The 16,956-nt window shown below is 42.2% G+C and overlaps 1 long non-coding RNA gene across 1 annotated transcript; it reads left to right on the plus strand.

Annotated features, from left to right (window-relative positions):
- Positions 1-84: 84 nt before the first annotated feature.
- On the plus strand, positions 85-12,768 carry LOC125171574 (uncharacterized). The gene is made up of 3 exons (XR_007154405.1): positions 85-336; positions 1,064-1,209; positions 12,239-12,768. It is a non-coding gene; the product is annotated as an uncharacterized LOC125171574 (long non-coding RNA).
- The last annotated feature ends 4,188 nt before the right edge of the window (positions 12,769-16,956 follow it).

The following is a 16,956-nucleotide window of genomic DNA, read 5'->3' on the forward strand; positions in this document are numbered from 1 at the left end:
AGCTCGGGGGCGAGGGGGGGGGGGGCAAGGCAGCAAGATATCATGAAGGCCTTTAGGACCGCTTAAAGCACGGCATTTGCAAGCCGGCTCATAGCTCTTTAGTGCTCTGCGTTGTACCTGTAGCAGCCTCGGTTCCAATCCCGCTCAAAGCAGGGTCTCCTGAGGTGGTGGCGAATGCTAGATTTAAACCTGCGCGAGCTGCCCCATTTGCCTGCGGCACGAGAGCACGGTTTCCCGCGATTCCAGAGCTCTGCGCTGAGAAAAAGGGAACCTCCGCCGTGCATGCTGAAGTCTCGGTCGTCTTGAGATGCTTGACTGCCCTACGTCTGGAAGGAGGTGAGGGAGGTGCCGCCTTGTATTTGGTGTCTTTGCAAAAATGAAACGATGAGGCTTTTCTGGTTGAGAAGTTTCAAGCGCCACTGGGGCCTTTTTAGACGAGCTAAGAAACGAGATGAAATGAGAGTTCGAACTCCAACGGATACTTTAAATAAAACCTAACAAATAAAATAACATCTTCACTTGATAACATTTTTTTTCGAACAGTGAATGACTGAACATAGAGTTCACAAATGTTAAGTGCACCGCCCAGTGAGTTTTGCTAAATGTAACTGGTATCTAGCCGAAATTACGAAAAACTTACATCAGTCCCGAAAGTTAGACCTCTTTTCCTGTTGTTAAAAAAAGGAATCTGAAAGGTGGAATGAAATGGGGTCACTTGCATGAAAGGGTTTTAAAATGGAGCCAGGAAGCCATTAAGGAGATGGGCTTTGTGCAGGCACGTCTCCACCGGGTAGAACTGGGAACTTTTGAATTGTGCCAAACACCAAATATTACAAGGACTGAGCCGCAAAACCTGTAACTTGCTACAGTCAGAGACTTTGCTTAGTGATAGCCTTAGCAATCAATTACACTCCGTCCAGATTCGCTTTCTGCCATTAACACCAATCGAAAGTTCTCGTTAAACAACTATTTGGGTTGCTCTTCACATCTGTGTATGCTGAACTGCGATTCTTTGATCCCAAATAAATGGTCTTGCTTAATTATTGCCTTGTGACAATTTTAGGCCGACAGCCTGTTGTCAGAAGCAGGACCTGAGGTGATTTCAGCAAGGCAGGACCGGTGTCTCCTGGAATTGGGTGCGGTCTCTACAGGAGACTAGTGCTCACCGCTCCTAGCTTGTATACATACGGACAGCCTTCTACTCGCACCGTGAGTCCTCTTAGGTACCGACCTCCCTCCTTCCTTTTGGTTGAGGTCGTTGCCTTTCTCTGGGATCAGGCGGGTGAGTGCCCAGAGAGAGAGGAGATGCCCATCATGCCACTGGAGGGAGGGGTTTCACTATTGATGAGTACTCTTTTGTTTCATAGGGTGTGTGTGTGTGTGTGTGTGTGTGTGTGTGTGTGTGTGTGGGTGGGGGGCGGGGATTGTGATTGCTGGTTGTTTTAGGACAAGTGTTGTTTAAATTAAAATTGCAATAGCCATTCTGGGGAACCTCTGTTTTAGTTAAGTCCACCTTAAGGGGCACCCTTAAAAAAGAGGATTCCAAACCTCTTTGAGACAGTGGAATGCGTTCTTTGATTAGTATGCAAAGGACAAAATAAGTCCAAAACAGCTCTAAAAGGATCCTGATAGCATGCAAATAATAATAATAATAATAATAATAATAATAATAATAATAACAACAATTTTTTAATAAAAGATTGCTCATCCATGCAAATAATAATGATAATAATACATTTTTAATAAAAGACTGGACATCTGAGCAGGTAACCTTAAAATTATGGAAACATAATTTGGATTCATGCAAATAATAATACTTTTTTTTTTTTTTAAATTTTTTTTTTTCAACGTTTATTTATTTTTGGGACAGAGAGAGACAGAGCATGAACGGGGGAGGGGCAGAGAGAGAGGGAGACACAGAATCGGAAACAGGCTCCAGGCTCTGAGCCATCAGCCCAGAGCCCGACGCGGGGCTCGAACTCACGGACCGCGAGATCGTGACCTGGCTGAAGTCGGACGCTTAACCGACTGCGCCACCCAGGCGCCCCAATAATACATTTTTAATAAAAGATTGGTCATCTGAGCAAGTAACCTTAAGTTAGTCCATCTGCTGGAAACATAATTTGGATCCAGCCATTCTTTTTTTCTTAATGTTTATGTATTTTTGAGAGCGAGAGACAGAGCAGGAACAAGGGGGGCGGAGGGGCAGAGAGAGAGGGAGACACAGCATCTGAAGCAGGCTCCAGGCTCTGAGCTGTCCCCTTAGAGCCCAACATGGGGCTTGAACTCACAAACCATGAGATCATGACCAGAGCCAAAATCAGAGGTTTAGCTGACTGAGCCACCCAGGCACCCCTGGGTCCAGCTATTCTTTTGGGTTTCCTACCTGAGACATGGCTAGAGTTTAAAAAAAAAAAAAAAAAGAAAGAAAGAAGGAAAGAAAGCTGTAAGAGCTGTGTGTGTGTGTGTGTATGCATGTTATAGATATGGTATTTTACTGTCTTGGGATGATATTGCCAAAATTAATTTGTAAAAGAATTCTACTTAATTGGCTTAGGTCACGATCTCGCGGTCCGTGAGTTCGAGCCCCGCGTCAGGCTCTGGGCTGATGGCTCGGAGCCTGGAGCCTGTTTCCGATTCTGTGTCTCCCTCTCTCTCTGTCCCTCCCCCATTCATGCTCTGTCTCTCTCTGCCCCAAAAATAAATAAAAAACGTTGAAAAAAAAATTAAAAAAAAAAAAAAAAGAATTCTACTTAATTGGCTTGAGGAATATCAAGTACTTGTATCTATTAAGTATTCCTAAAGTTCTCAGAAATAGACTAAAAAGTAACCCAAGTTCATATAGTCTAGGATAATCTTTGATAAATAAAAACGAATTCAAGTTTGTTGGTTTAATAAAAACAAGAATATCTTTAGAGTTATCAACATTAAATAGAATGCAGATAAACTGCCTTTTCTACCTGAGTTTACTAATCAAATAAGCTCATGTTATCTCTATGTTACAAAATTCATCAACAAAAGAAATAACTTAAAATGATGATTAGCTGTTTAATGTCTTATCCAAGTATAATTGTTAAGAACAAGTAATTTAGGGGTGCCTAGGTGGCTCAGTCGGTTAACGTTTGGACTCTTGGTTCCAGTTCAGTCAGGGTCTGTACTGACAGCCTGATAGCATGGAGACTGCTTTGGATTCTTTCCCTCTCTCTCTGAACTTCTCCTGCTCTCGCCGCCCCCCCCCCCCGCCACCCCGCAAAAGAAATAAATAAAAACTTAAAAATTTTTAAATAAACGTTTTAGTTTAAATAAATAGAAGATCAAAGTTTATACTAAGATAAACCAAATAATGGACACTCATTGAATATCTAAATTATTTCCAAAATAGATAAATATTAAATGCTAAGCTTAGTTTATCTACTTTTGGCATTTCCATTTTTACCAAAAAATTATTATGAGAAAGAGTATGTCTCTAAAAATTTTGAAATGTATTTATAAGCTTGCTAATATACAACAGGATGCTAATTTATGATAGACAGTTCACAATTGCCTGCTTCCTAATAGTCACTGAAAAGCAAAAATTACAAATGGTTAAAGAGGGGGCGCCTGGGTGGCTCAGTTGGTTGAGCATCCCACTTTGACTCAGGTCATGATCTCACAGTTGGTGAGTTTGAGCCCCGCCTTGGGCTCTGTGCTGACAGCTCAGAGCCTGGAATCTGCTTCGAATTCTGTGCCTCCCTCTGTCTCTGACCCTCCCCAGCTCCCTCTCCCTCCCTCCCTCTCTCTCTCTCTCTCTCTCTCTCTCTCTCTCTCTCTCAAAAATAAATAAATATTAAAAAATTAAAAAAAAAATGATTAAAAATTAGATTGGAAAAGGAGTTAAAATACAAATGAACCAATGAGAAAACTTAGAATACTAAGCATATGTTAACTCTGCATAAACTGCATGCGTGGATGCTGAGAGAATGCAGACAAGCCAGCAGGTGTGCCTTCGGAAGAGAAGAATCAGTGAACTTCCATAAGATCTTTCTCCTACTGTGGAAGGATTTATTGTAACTTCAGGTTTTTCAACCTGTGGTCACAGACCATCAATGAATTATGACGAACACTTATTTAAGTAGAAAATACAAATGTTATCCATATCTGTTTATACAGATGAGTGGACGATACATATTTTATGATAGGTGTATTTATTATCTATATATAAATTAAAAATAAAATTTTCATTAAAAAAGTAAAAATTAGAGTACCTACATGGCATATACTGAAAATAGGCAATACTTGTCCATTTATTAAACTTATACTTGAGTTAGTTATATGGTTTAATGTGTGTAAGTATGTGCTGAGACACACTACACAGTATATTTCTTGCTGTGAAATGATCCAACATATTTGAGAGCCACTGCTTATATACCACAGTAAATTGAGCAACAAAGGGTCTGTGTGGCCAGCTGAAATGCCAGTACAAGAACAATCATCCTTTCTGTCCTCTGCACACACAGCGGTGACTCCTCAAGGCCAGGCTGCAATCACTCTTTGATGGGCTCATCCTTTGTTGCCTTGTCTTTTAAGATTCATAGCCAGGTGGCAAGCTTTGTTGAAAAAACTTCCCCATGTTTTTTTTGTTTTTTTAATGTTTATTTATTCTTGAGACAGAGACGGAGGGTGAACAGGGGAGGGGCAGAGAGAGAGGGAGACAGAGAATCCGAAACAGGCTCCAGGCTCTGAGCTGTCAGCACAAGAGCCCCATGCGGGGCTCGAACCCACGACCTGTGAGATCATGACCTGAGCCGAGGTCAGATGCCCAACCGACTGAGCCACCCAGGTGCCCCAAAAACTTCCCCATGTTTTATAACTACTTGCAAGGCTGGGATTCTGGTGATGGCTTCTTTGATATTTATACCATCTGCCCTCAGTTTAGAACTTGTCCCATCTTTTAAATCTTTATTCTGCCTACTCAACCTAGAGCAACCCTCTTCAGCAATATGGAATCCTATTGGCCCTGCCTGTTCTGTCATTCCCAGTCTAGCAGAACAATGTCAGGAAGAACATATAAAATTAACGGATCTAGGAGTGCCTGGGTGGCTCAGTCAGTTAAGTGGTTGACCTCGGCTCAGGTCATGATCTTATGGTTGTGAGTTTGAGCCCCGTGTCGGGCTCTGTGCTGACAGCTTGGAGCCTGGAGCCTGCTTCAGATTCTGTGTCTCCCTCTGTCTCTGCCTCTCCCCTGCTCATGCTCTGTCTCTCAAAAATAAATACATGTTAAAAAAATTTTTTTTAATTAATGGATCTCATATTGTAATTTACTTATATCAAACCAAATATTAATATTTTTTCCTCTGTTAAAACGACAAAGTTTTCCTGTACTATCGTTCTGCACCTGAGAGGAGGTTAAAAAAGGAAAGCAAAGATTTTGTGTTTTATCAAAATAATTTTCAGTGCTTTATCAGGTCTCTTATGGGGTTTGCTCAGCTATGTAATGTCCTGGTATTTGCCTTTAAAATCGTTTATTGTCGTTGTGGTCCAATACATAATTAACTATTGATTCATGTTCTGTGATCCTATACAGTCCGGTGTCTAAGACTTTTTGATATTTTTGACAAACTTGCATCCACCTTGGCCATTATTAAGGTTCCTGGACATTCAAAATTAGACTCAGGAGGGGGTGCCTAGGTGGCTCAGTTGGTTAAGCATCGGACTCTTGATTTCAGCTCAAGTCAGGATCTCAGGGTCCAGTGAGATTGAGCCCCATCCCCTGGTGTCTGGTTCCGCAGAGCCTGCTTGGGATTCTCTCTCTCCTTCTCTCTCTGCCTCTCCCCGACTCACGCTCACTCTCCCTTACAGACATAGCATACATACATACGTACATACATACATACAAATTAGATTCAGGAGGAGCTAAAGACAAATTTTTGGCTGGTAGAGCACCAAGGACCATTGCCTTAAAATCTATCAAAACCAAGGCCCTCATAGGTAACATAAATGATCTCCCGAAAGGAAATCTAAAACTCCTTTTTAAGGATGTTCAATCCAGGGTATCCCACAAAGAAAAAACCTTAGAGCTGCCAGTGGTTGTAGTTTCAGTCCACTGACTGATTTATGGTATGGCCCAAATAGGAATCCTGTCTGGTCACAGTCCACGGAAAGATCCCTGATGGAAATGACTCCTCAGGGGCACCTGGGTGGCTTAGTCGGGCTCAGCTGACTCTTGATTTAGGCTCAGGTCATGACCTCACAGTTCCTGAGTTTGAACCCTGAATCGAGTTCCCTGCTGACAATTCGGATCCTGCTTGAGGGATTCTCTCTCTCTCAAAATAAATAAATAAACATGAGGGGGCGGGGGGGAGGGGGTGGGGAAGAAGTGACTCATCAGCTGACCCACCAGGCAGTTGATAAACTTACAAATCTCATGAAGCAATATGGGAGGGGAAATATTTTTAGGGCCCCCAAGAGGCACAATTGACTGGTACTGTGTTGTTGTTTTTTTAAACCAATAACTTGTTATTTTCTGTATAACACTTTTTGTAATCATCTGGTTTGGGAAGCTCCCTTATGTATTTTTCTATGAAGTAATATGACAGCATTTGTAACCTGTGTCCTTATACTCCTTCTCGTGGACCTCTTTGCATGAAATAAAGAATTCCACAAATGGGCCTATATTTGGCATTTTAACTTAACATCCTTCAGATTCTTTGGGGAATTAATCATGAAGGAGTGTTGGATTGAGGTATTTGGGCTGGTGTTTGTCCTAATAAGTATCCTGATGCTTTTCGCTATATTACACACAGTAAGACTCCGTTGCTGGTAAAACCCTATACTATGGAAGAACTCGCTGATTTCGTAGGTTATTTGCCATATGGACTGAATGTCTTACTTCTTGCCTGAAACTCGTATACTAGGTCAAAATATCTAATTGTCTTTATCTAAGTTCTTTTTACAGGGGCCTCTGCTGTTACGAATAAATTTTAGCCCCTGGGTTAACATATTTTTTCTCGTGACCCTCATTGCTGATGGTCAAGTCTTACCATATCTCTTTGCCCTTTGCTTGGAAAAAAACATCTGATTCTACAAACCTGACTATTGATTTGTGCCAGAACAAACCATACTCCTGAGGTACCTGAATTCATAGCTTGGCCTCTATCCCTAGAGGGATGGAAAAATATTGCTGACAAAGATGTAGTATTCTCTGTTGGAGTCCTTGAAAATACTCAATAACTTTCTTTTCTTTGGCTAATTAACTTCCTTGCCCCCGACTTCCCCCCCCCCCCCCCCCCCCCCCCCCCGCCTCTGAAAACCTTCCATTTGGTACAACTCCTTGGGACATCTCTCTTCTGGCCACATGGGACGCTGCCTGATTCATGAATGGCTTAATAAAGCCCATTAAATCTTCAAATCTACTTGGTTGAATTTTGTTTTTTAACACAGTTAATCCTCACCCTACCTTCACTGAAGCAATCACCATTCTGATTTCTATCTCCATAGATTAATTTTGCCTCCTTTTGAAATTCCCGTAAATGAATATACTTTTCGTGTTTGGCTTTTTTTCCCACGCAACATAATATTTTTGAGATGTATCCACTTTGTTGTGTGTATCAGTAGATCATTTTGGTATTATCGGTGAGTGTTATTCCAATGTGTTGATCACTATAGTTGATGGACAATTGGGCTATTTTCAGTTTTGCATAATGTGAATAAGGCTGCCATGAATATTCTTGCAGGAATCTTTTTGTGCACTTGTACGTTCATTTTGTGTGGGTATAAACCTAGGAATAGAATTGCTAGGCCAGAAGGTATTTGTATATTTAACTTTATTAGAAGCTATCCGTTTTCGGGGCGCCTGGGTGACTCAGTCGGTTGGGCCTCTGACTTCGACTCAGGTCATGATCTCACGGGTTCCTAGGCTCGAGCCCCGTGTCGGGCTCTGTGCTGACAGCTGGAGCCTGCTTGCAGCTCTGGGTCTCCCTCTCTGTCCCTCCCCCTCTCGTGCTCTGTCTCTCTGTTTCTCAAAAATAAATAACCGTTAAAAAAAAAAAACAACTAAGAAGCAGCAGCTATCAGTTTTCCAGAATGGTTGTACTACTTTACTCTTTCACCAGCAACAAGAGATAAAGTTGCTACACATTTTTGTCAGCATGAGTGTTCTTTGTCTCTTAAATTTTAGCCATTCTGAGAGGTATGTAATGGTATATCACAGTATTTTAAATTTGCGTCTCTAATGAGTAATGGTGTTGAGAATTCTTTCTTATGCCTTTTGGTCATAGAGAAATCTTTTGTGAAGAGATTTCAAGTGTTTTATCTACTTTTAATTGGCTTGACTTTTTTTTTTCTTTACTTTTTACATAAATTTTTTATGTTAGACTAGATTTAGATTTATAAAAAGTTGAGATTATAGTATAGAAAGTTCCCATATACCTTGCATTCAGTTTCCCCTATAATTATCATCTTACATTAGAATGGTTCATTTGTCATAATTGAGTGAATACATTATTGGGGGTTTTTAATGTTTATTTATTTTTGAGAAAGACAGAGACAGAATGCAAGTGGGTTAGGGGCAGAGAGAGAGGGAGACACAGAATCTGAAGCAGGCTCCAGGCTCTGAGCTGTCAGCACCAGAGCGTGACGCGGGGCTCGAATTCACGAGCTGTGAGATCATGGCCTGAAGTCAGACGCTCAACCGACTGAGCCACCTAGGCCAGGCGCCCCAATATTAGTGTTAACTAAAGTTCATGTTTTATTCAGATTTCCTTGGTTTTTACATAATGACCTTTTCCCTTTGTTTTGTTTTGTTTGTTTGTTTGTTTTGTTTTTTTACAAAACATTTTAAAAATATTTATTCATTTGGTGAGAGAGTGAGAGAATGCATGCACAGGAGCAGGGGAGGGGCAGAGAGAGGGAGAGAGAGAATCCCAAACAGGCTCCCTGGCAGCGTGGGGCTCCATCCCACGAACTGTGAGATCATGACCTGAGCCGAAATCAAGAGTCAGACCCTTAACCGACTGAGCCACCCAGGTGCCCCTTAATTTATTTTCCAATGAGAATCAACTGTTTTCCCAGTGTAAGACCAATTTTGTCATGACATATTTTTAAGAATATATCTTGATTCAGGGGCCCCCATAATGACGTATTCCTGTTCCAGGATTCCACCCAGAATATCCCAGTGCCTTCAGTTTATGTCTCCTCATGCTCCTCTTGACTAGCAATTTCTCAGACTTCTCTTGTTACTGATGACCTTGAAAATCCTTAGGAGTACAGGTCACATACTTTGTAGAATGTCTCTCAACTGGGATTTGTCTGATGTTTTTCTCATGATCAAACTGGGGTTAGGGGTTTGGGGAGGTAAAGTACCATTCTTATCACTTTGTATAATGGGTATTGTTAAAAAGAAAACCACAGGCCCAAAATGGCATCGTTGAGGTTAAGGCCCCAAGTCAGTAAACCAAAACTGAATACCTAACCTACCTACCGTTTTAACTCCCCAGAAACATAACCGTTAACCAGTCAGCATGGAATTTCTTGGTCAATACTGGGAACTTTACTGATAGACCCCTTCCTCTCACCTTAGGAGGGCAACCTTGCCTAAATAATACATTCCTTGCTAATAAGTTCCTTCTTTCTTTCCTCCCTCCTTTCTTCCCTCTTCCTTCCTCCCTCCCTCCCTTCCTTCCTTCCTTCCTTCCTTCCTTCCTTCCTTCCTTCCTACCTTCCTTCCTTCCATTCTTTCATTCTCTCTGCCTTCTCTTTGCTTTTAAAAATCTCCTTTGGTTTAGCCCAGCAGAGCTCCCCTCTGATTGCTGGTTGGGATGCTTCATGATTCATGAATCACTTAAAAAGACTAATTCAACCTTCAAATTTACTCCGTTGAGTTTTGTTTCTTAATAGTATGTACTGTTAGCATGACTTACCACTGTTGATGTTAATCTTGATTCGTTGGCTGAGGAAGTGTTTATTAGGCTTCTCCACTGTAAAATCACTGTTTTTGCCCATGAGATGAAGGAAGTCACTGAGAGTAGCCCACACTTTTAAGGAGGGTGGAGTATCTCCATTAATTTGGGATACTTCTGCATGGGGCATTTGTCTGTTTTCCCTATTCATTTATTTATTTACTTATATCAGTATGGACATGTCGATATTTATTTTATATTTTGGGGTTATAATCCAATACTATTTTATTTATTTTGTTGCCCAGATTGTTTCAGTTTCAGCCACTGTGAGCATTTTCAGTTGATTTCTGTTTTCCTTTGGCATACCCCCATCATTGTGGAGTTTGTTTTTTTCTCTGGTACTTTCTTATTTTATCGTATTGCAAAACGCTCTAGGGTCTCCCTGTGTATTTCCTGCCCCAGTTCCAAAATCAGCCATTTCTCCAAAGAGCCCTGGTTCCTTTTTTAAAAATATTTAAATTTTTGTTTTTTTAAAGTGATCTCTGTGCTCCCTGTGGGGCTCAAACCCATGACCCTCAGATCAAGAGTCATATGGTCTTCCGACTATGCCAACCTGGCACCCTGAGCCTTGATTCCTTTGATTGATGACTTGACTTTTTACTATTGGCTTCTAAGCATTTTTTATATTCAGAATTTGAGTCACTTGTTATATACATGTATTTCAAAAAGCTTCTCCCAGTATGGCTTTCCGTTTCACTTTTTATAGTTTTTTTATGAGCATAAGTTTTTTTAATGAAATCTAATTTGTCTATAGTTTTTCTTTTATGGTTAAGCCAATTTTGTTCTCTGAGAAATCTCTCCTATCCCAGGATTGTTAATATATTATATTATGTTATATTATGTTATATCATTCATATCATATCATATCATATCACTATATTATATTATACTTACTCTACTATACTATATTTAAGATACTGTACTATACTATAATCCTAGGAGCTTTAGTTATTGAAGTTTGACGTTTAAACTTAGGAGTCTTCTCAGATTCATCTCCTGAACATAGTAGGCTAGGGAATACTAAACACTAGGGAATCATGGTGTACCCAATCAACAATATGACCTCCCAGAAACCTGCTCCCAGAGACCTGTTTTTTATTTTTGAGAGAGAGACACACAGCGCAAGCGGGGGAAGAGCAGAGAGAGAGTGACACGGAATCTGAAGCAGGCTCCAGGCTCTGAGCTGTCAGCACAGAGCCCACAAACCATGGGCTCGAACCCACAAACCATGAGATCATGACGTGAGCTGAAGTCAGACGCTTAACCTACTGAGCCACGCAGGCTCCCCTCCACATTTTTTATTTATAAACATTGAGAATATTTTTCTGCTCTGCTCAGGTGCTTTCCTCCCTTGTCCTTATCTCCTCCCTGCAACCCCTGGGCGCAAGAAGTAGCAGAAGCATTGGTATATAGAAAACTGTGGCTTTCCTTCTTAACTGGAATCAGGAAGCTTCAACTCTGCCAATACCACCACCTTTCACACCTACTCAACTAGTGACTAGAATCCAGAATGTGACTGTCAACCAAAAGTGTCTCTAAACACTCATGGTTCCATAACCCTATTGACTTACTTACCATCAGCAACAGCGGTGAGAAGGTTGCCTCTCCTCACTTCTGCCAACTCTCTTGAGTGCATCTAATTTCTATCCTGAACCCAACCTGCAAGGGAATCTGAGAAATACAATTTTTTCAATTTTTCAACCTCTTCAGCTAGGAGGATGGAATAGATTTTAAGTGAACCAATCTACATTTAAAATTATTTTAAATCCCACCCACACCCTCCACACTAAGTGTGAAGCCTGCTTGGGATACACTCTCTCTCTTTCTGTCTGACCCTTCCTTGTTCACACTGTCTCTCAAAAAAAAAAGAAAGAAAAGAAAAATAGATAGATAGATAGATGGATAAATAATAAATATTTTAAATTAAAAAATTAAAAAGCAAAACAGAAACCACACACTGAGGTGGTGGAAGTAATACTATGACAGGAATCCCCAATACAACATCAATTACTGCGGATTATAATGGATCCAATTTTCTCAGATTGGATAAAAAAAATAACTTCCAGATATAGCAGTATATTAGAAAAGGGTTAAATATTAAGAGTATGAAAAATCTATGCCAGGCTAATTGTAAACAAAAGGATAAAAGAGTGAAACATGAATATCAGACAAGTGTAAAAAGCAAAGAAAGTTTTAAATTAGATAGAGGGGTAATATCCTGGCATCTGTAAGTACCCGTAATTTACTCTCTCTTTTTTTTTTTTTTTTTTTTTCCCCTTGAACCAACCTTTCCGGGTGGCCAGATCAGAACATGTGATGAAGGGAGCAAATCTAGGAGGATTTTTCATTTTTTTTTCTTTTTTTTTTTTTTTTTTTTTTTTTTTTTGCTTCAATAGAGGTCTGTGTCAGGCAGAAAAATGTAAAAGCAAGATTCAATCCTTGGCCTTTTCCAGGGACTCAAAAGAGACATAGAGGGAGAGAACCTCAGTTATCGCCCAGATCTTCTGGAGTAAGTTAGACACACCAGTCCAGCCTCCTGAACCGTCACTGGGTCCTGACCACCTATTTGGGGGAGAGAACTGATATTCATCTCAAAGTTTGGAAGAAAGGGTCTGGGAGGCACCCAGCAATGGGTGGGCAAAGAGAATGTGTCAGCAAGTGAAAATCAACTCTCCATGGGTCCACGGCAGATATGGACCAGAGACCAGAAACAACACGAATCTCTGATGTTTTTCTACAGAGTTCTGTTATCAACTTGTAAAGAGCCGACTTCAAAATTAGACTTTTCCAAATCCTATATTTGGATTTGGCCATGAAGCCAAAACTTCACAGCATTGCCGGACATTAAATCTCCTATGCAAGCCTTTGCTCTGGGTGTCTTTTTTGTTTTTTGACAATGTTGTCCACAGTGAGTACTGCGAAAATCTAGTTTACCGTTGCTTTTTCCAAGTCCTTCCGGTGACTCCTTCTGATTTGACCTAGTACAGCACATCTTGGGGGAGCATTGGTGGTTCAGTGGTGGAGGCCTGGGTTCAATTCCCAGCCAGTGCAGTGTGTTCAGCAGTTTTACTTTGAACTGTCTGTCTGTTGCTCAGGCAAGTTAGGTCCCTCTGGGGTTCTGACCTTCAGGGAACAGCTGCCCCATTAGGGGAGGAAAGTGGGTTATTTCCGGGGCAGAAGACATTGAGGAATTTGTGTGAACAGGGACTTTGGAGAAGGTATGTCCTTCACGTGCGGGTGTGTCTGACGGGTCTGTCTCTGACGTTTTTGCATCTTTGGGTCTAGAGCCAGTGTTCCTTTTATTCTTCCTTCTGGTGGTCCCTGGAATCCATAGAGTCATCTGGTCACTGACACACATGCTGGACTTGGGCAGACCATTGGGCCACGTCTCACTATGGAGTGGGGATCAAGAAATGAAATTCCCAAATTGAGACAAGCCGCAGGGAGGGCTAGGCAGACACCCCAGTGGAGAGGAAGAAATGAGGGGCCCCAGGAAGGAGGAGACTTGTGGGGAAGAGTCCACAGGGTGATGAGGGGAAGTGGGTAGAGGTAGGCTTCAGTCTTTGATGGTCTTGGTAGAATGAAGGATGAGTCCCCGAGTGTAGAGCAGCATGTACAATAAAGTCATTTTCACTACTATTGTTTTATAGTCTGTCCGGGAAAAATCTATTTAGTGCATCGTTTTTATGCTTATTGGTAAGCAGCACGGTGGGGGAGGGGGGCGGGCGGGAAGCCATGACAATCATCAGCTCTGGAGGTTTGGAGGAGGAGACTCTGGAAAAAGAAAACCCAGGGGTCATCAGGTTTGCCTACCCCTGTTTTCATCTACTAGTTTCCTCAACAAACCTTATGTAGGGTCCCAGATCTCAAGCTGCCCCTGCCACATTGGCAAATTGAATATGTGCCACTGATCATTTCTTTCTTGAAGGGATAAGAAATGGTAGAGCCGGTGCTATGGGAGTGAGATGCAAGAACAGAACTTAAATGCTTTTCTCCATCATGTCTCACTGCTACCTCTGAACGTCAGCCTTCCACACACACCAGTTCAAAAACGCCTTCAGTCTCTATGGAGGGTTAGAAGTCTTTCATAATTCCTGTAAGGCATGTTTCTTCCTTCCTTCTATAATTCCACCAGGGTTGATTTTTGAGGAGCTGGTCAGCAAGCCCGGACCAGTTCAACATCCTGGGTCATTTGTCTGGTTTCGGTATCGTTAGAGTAGGCAGGTAGTTAAGTTCTAAGAGGACACCTGGAGGTCAGCAAAGAGGAAGTGCTGGCCAGCTCTCAGGGAGGTCAGAGGCCTGTCCTGGCAGCGGCAGTCCACAAGAAGTCGGATCAAACCAGATAGGCCCAAGATGGTGGGAGCCAGGATGGGAAAATTGAGGGGAAAAATAAAAAAAAAAGGAAACCCTGCTTCTGGACCAAACAGTAAATATTCCGCCCCCCTAGTCAATAACTGTCAATGAAAGAGAGAAACCCAACCCCCAGGGTGTGGCAGTTCACCTGGCTCTGGCTCTCACTCCCCTCCCGCTGTCACTCTCCCTCTGTCACTAGCACTCTCACTGGCGCTCTTTCTCTTGAGCTCAAGTTCGGCTGCTCTCATATCTCCAGGAGTGTACTTTTTGCTTCTGTTACTCATCTGTTGTGCTACATGTCTGTTCTTGAATTCCTTCTCCTGGCAAGACCAAGGACCTTTGGCAACTCCTTCAGGTTCTGGCTGGATTGAGGAGGCCCCAGGACCCCGGGTCTCCCCAGTTCACCCGGCAATAGTATATTAAAAAAAAAAAACAACAACAAAAAACAAAAACAAAACAGGCCCAAAATGGCATCACTTGGGTTAAGGCCCCAAGTCAGTAAGACAGGACTTACCACCTAACCTAACTGCAGTTTCAACCTCCCAGAAATGTAACCTTCAACATTGTAACCGGCAACATGGAATTTCCTGGTCAATACTAGGAACTTTACTGGTACACTCCTCCCTCTTCCCCTTAGGAGGGCAGCCTTGCCTAAATCATGCATTTCTCGCTAATAAGTTCCTTTCTTCTTTGATTTTTATGCCCTTTCCGCCTTTAAAAACCTTTCTGCCTGTTTAACTTCCTGCGGAGTTCCCCTGTACTTGCTAGATGGGCTGCTGCCTGATTCATGAATCATTTAATGAAGCCAATTAGATCTTCAAATTTACTAGGTTGAATTGGGTATTTTTAAGAGATTTGGTGCAGCATGGGGATCCAAAGTGTACTTCTGATGGCATTCGGGGACAATGAGAAACAGGCATGGTGCCTTGTGAGCTCACTGCCTTTTTCGCCACTTCTGAGGGCTACTGGTAAGTCTGTCTTGGCTTGAGCTCCGCTTCTGTGTGTGTGTTCGAGCTACTGATCTAACTGGTTTCCCAGTCTAGGGGTCGTGGGGTAGTGTAGACTGACGGCAGGTTCCGACAGAGCGCCGGTCCTTAGCCCTTCGTTCAGTCCACAAGTACACGTTGGAGTCCTGTCTCCTTTTCCAGTCCACAGTCTCCATTTACTGGAGTCTACTGGTTTAGTCCATGCTGGGAATCGCTGGTGGTGTGCAGGGCCTTCTCTTTGCCAGTAACATCTTTTGGTTACTGCTGGTGTGTTGAAGTGCCTACGTTTGTCTGGTTTTGTGTGAACAGGGCTTAGCTAATAGGATCCTTAAATTCTAAAGAGCCAAGCACGCCACCTTCTGGCACGCACACCCGCTTACTTTATGTCTAAAAACTATGGTGCCAGGAGCTGTGCATATCTGTAGAAATGGCGAGATTTTACTAAAAACAACTTGGAATGACGATGGCCACGACGGGGAACATTCCAAGTAGATAAGACAATTTAAGAAGTGCACTTAAAAGTAAAGGTTCTCAAATTAAACAGAATGGGATAACTGTGTTAATTGGCAAGAAAAACCTCCAGAAGCCTTCCAATTCATTGAAAGATTCACTGCAAAAGGCTAATGGAGAAAAAGGATGTAAGAGGTACCTAAAACAAAAGACTGTAACACTGATGTGACTCCTTTTGCTCCCCTCTGTCCTCCTTTGAGGACTCCTTCTACTGATCCTCTGTCCCAATTGCTTTTCCACTCGGAAGAGACCACACAACTGTAAACAAAAGCCTTCTGAGTTAATGGCCTTACAGATACTCCTATACCTACCTGCAAAGGAGGGCCCCTGTGGGCCCCTCCCAGAGTTGATGAAACTGTGAGGGATTTTCTGGTAAACTGCTATATAATTCTTGAAATAGGCAAGGGGAAACTGGTAGATACTGAGGATACTGCAGAGGGAGGGGGTCCTGAAAAAAACCCGCAGAAGCCAGTGAAGAGCAAAAATTCTTTTCTTTTTTTTTAAATTTATTTATTTTGAGAGAGACAGAGACAGTGTGAGCAGGAGAGGGGCAGAGATGGAGAGAGAGAGAGAGAGAGAGAGAGAGAGAGAGAGAGAGAGAATCCCAGCGCAGAGCCTGATGGGGGATGGGGGGCTCAAACTCACAAAACCATGAGATCATGACCTGAGCTGAAACCAAGAGTCGCACGCTTAACCGACTGAGCCACCCAGGTGCCCCCAGAGTGAAAATTCTTACCAGAATCAGTTCTGGATCTCTATCTGTAGTGCCCAACTAGGCAAAATAAAGTTTCACATTGTCCGTTTCTTTTCAAATCCAAACCCATTATATTGATCCTTTCTGTCCCACGGATAGCTATGGTCTTCCTGTTTGTCTGATTTTGCATTACTGGGCTAGGCTTTCTGTCTGCCTGGAACATGCAAGTCGTTGGCTCTTTGTTTTGGCTATCTTTGAGAGTGACTCTGGATTTTGGAAAGGCTCGAACACCAAACCCCAAGTTCATGACCTGAGCTGACGTCAGACGCTTAACCGACCGAGCCACCCAGGCACCCCAAGGTTGATGGTTTAATTAAAACGGACACATCTTTAGAGTTATCAGCATTAAATATAAAACTTTTGCTCTACTGGAGTAAAATCAACTTTAGCCAAATAAATTCATGTTGTGTCTACTTAA

This window comes from Prionailurus viverrinus, chromosome C1 (assembly GCF_022837055.1).
Source record: "Prionailurus viverrinus isolate Anna chromosome C1, UM_Priviv_1.0, whole genome shotgun sequence".
NCBI lineage: Eukaryota > Metazoa > Chordata > Mammalia > Carnivora > Felidae > Prionailurus > Prionailurus viverrinus.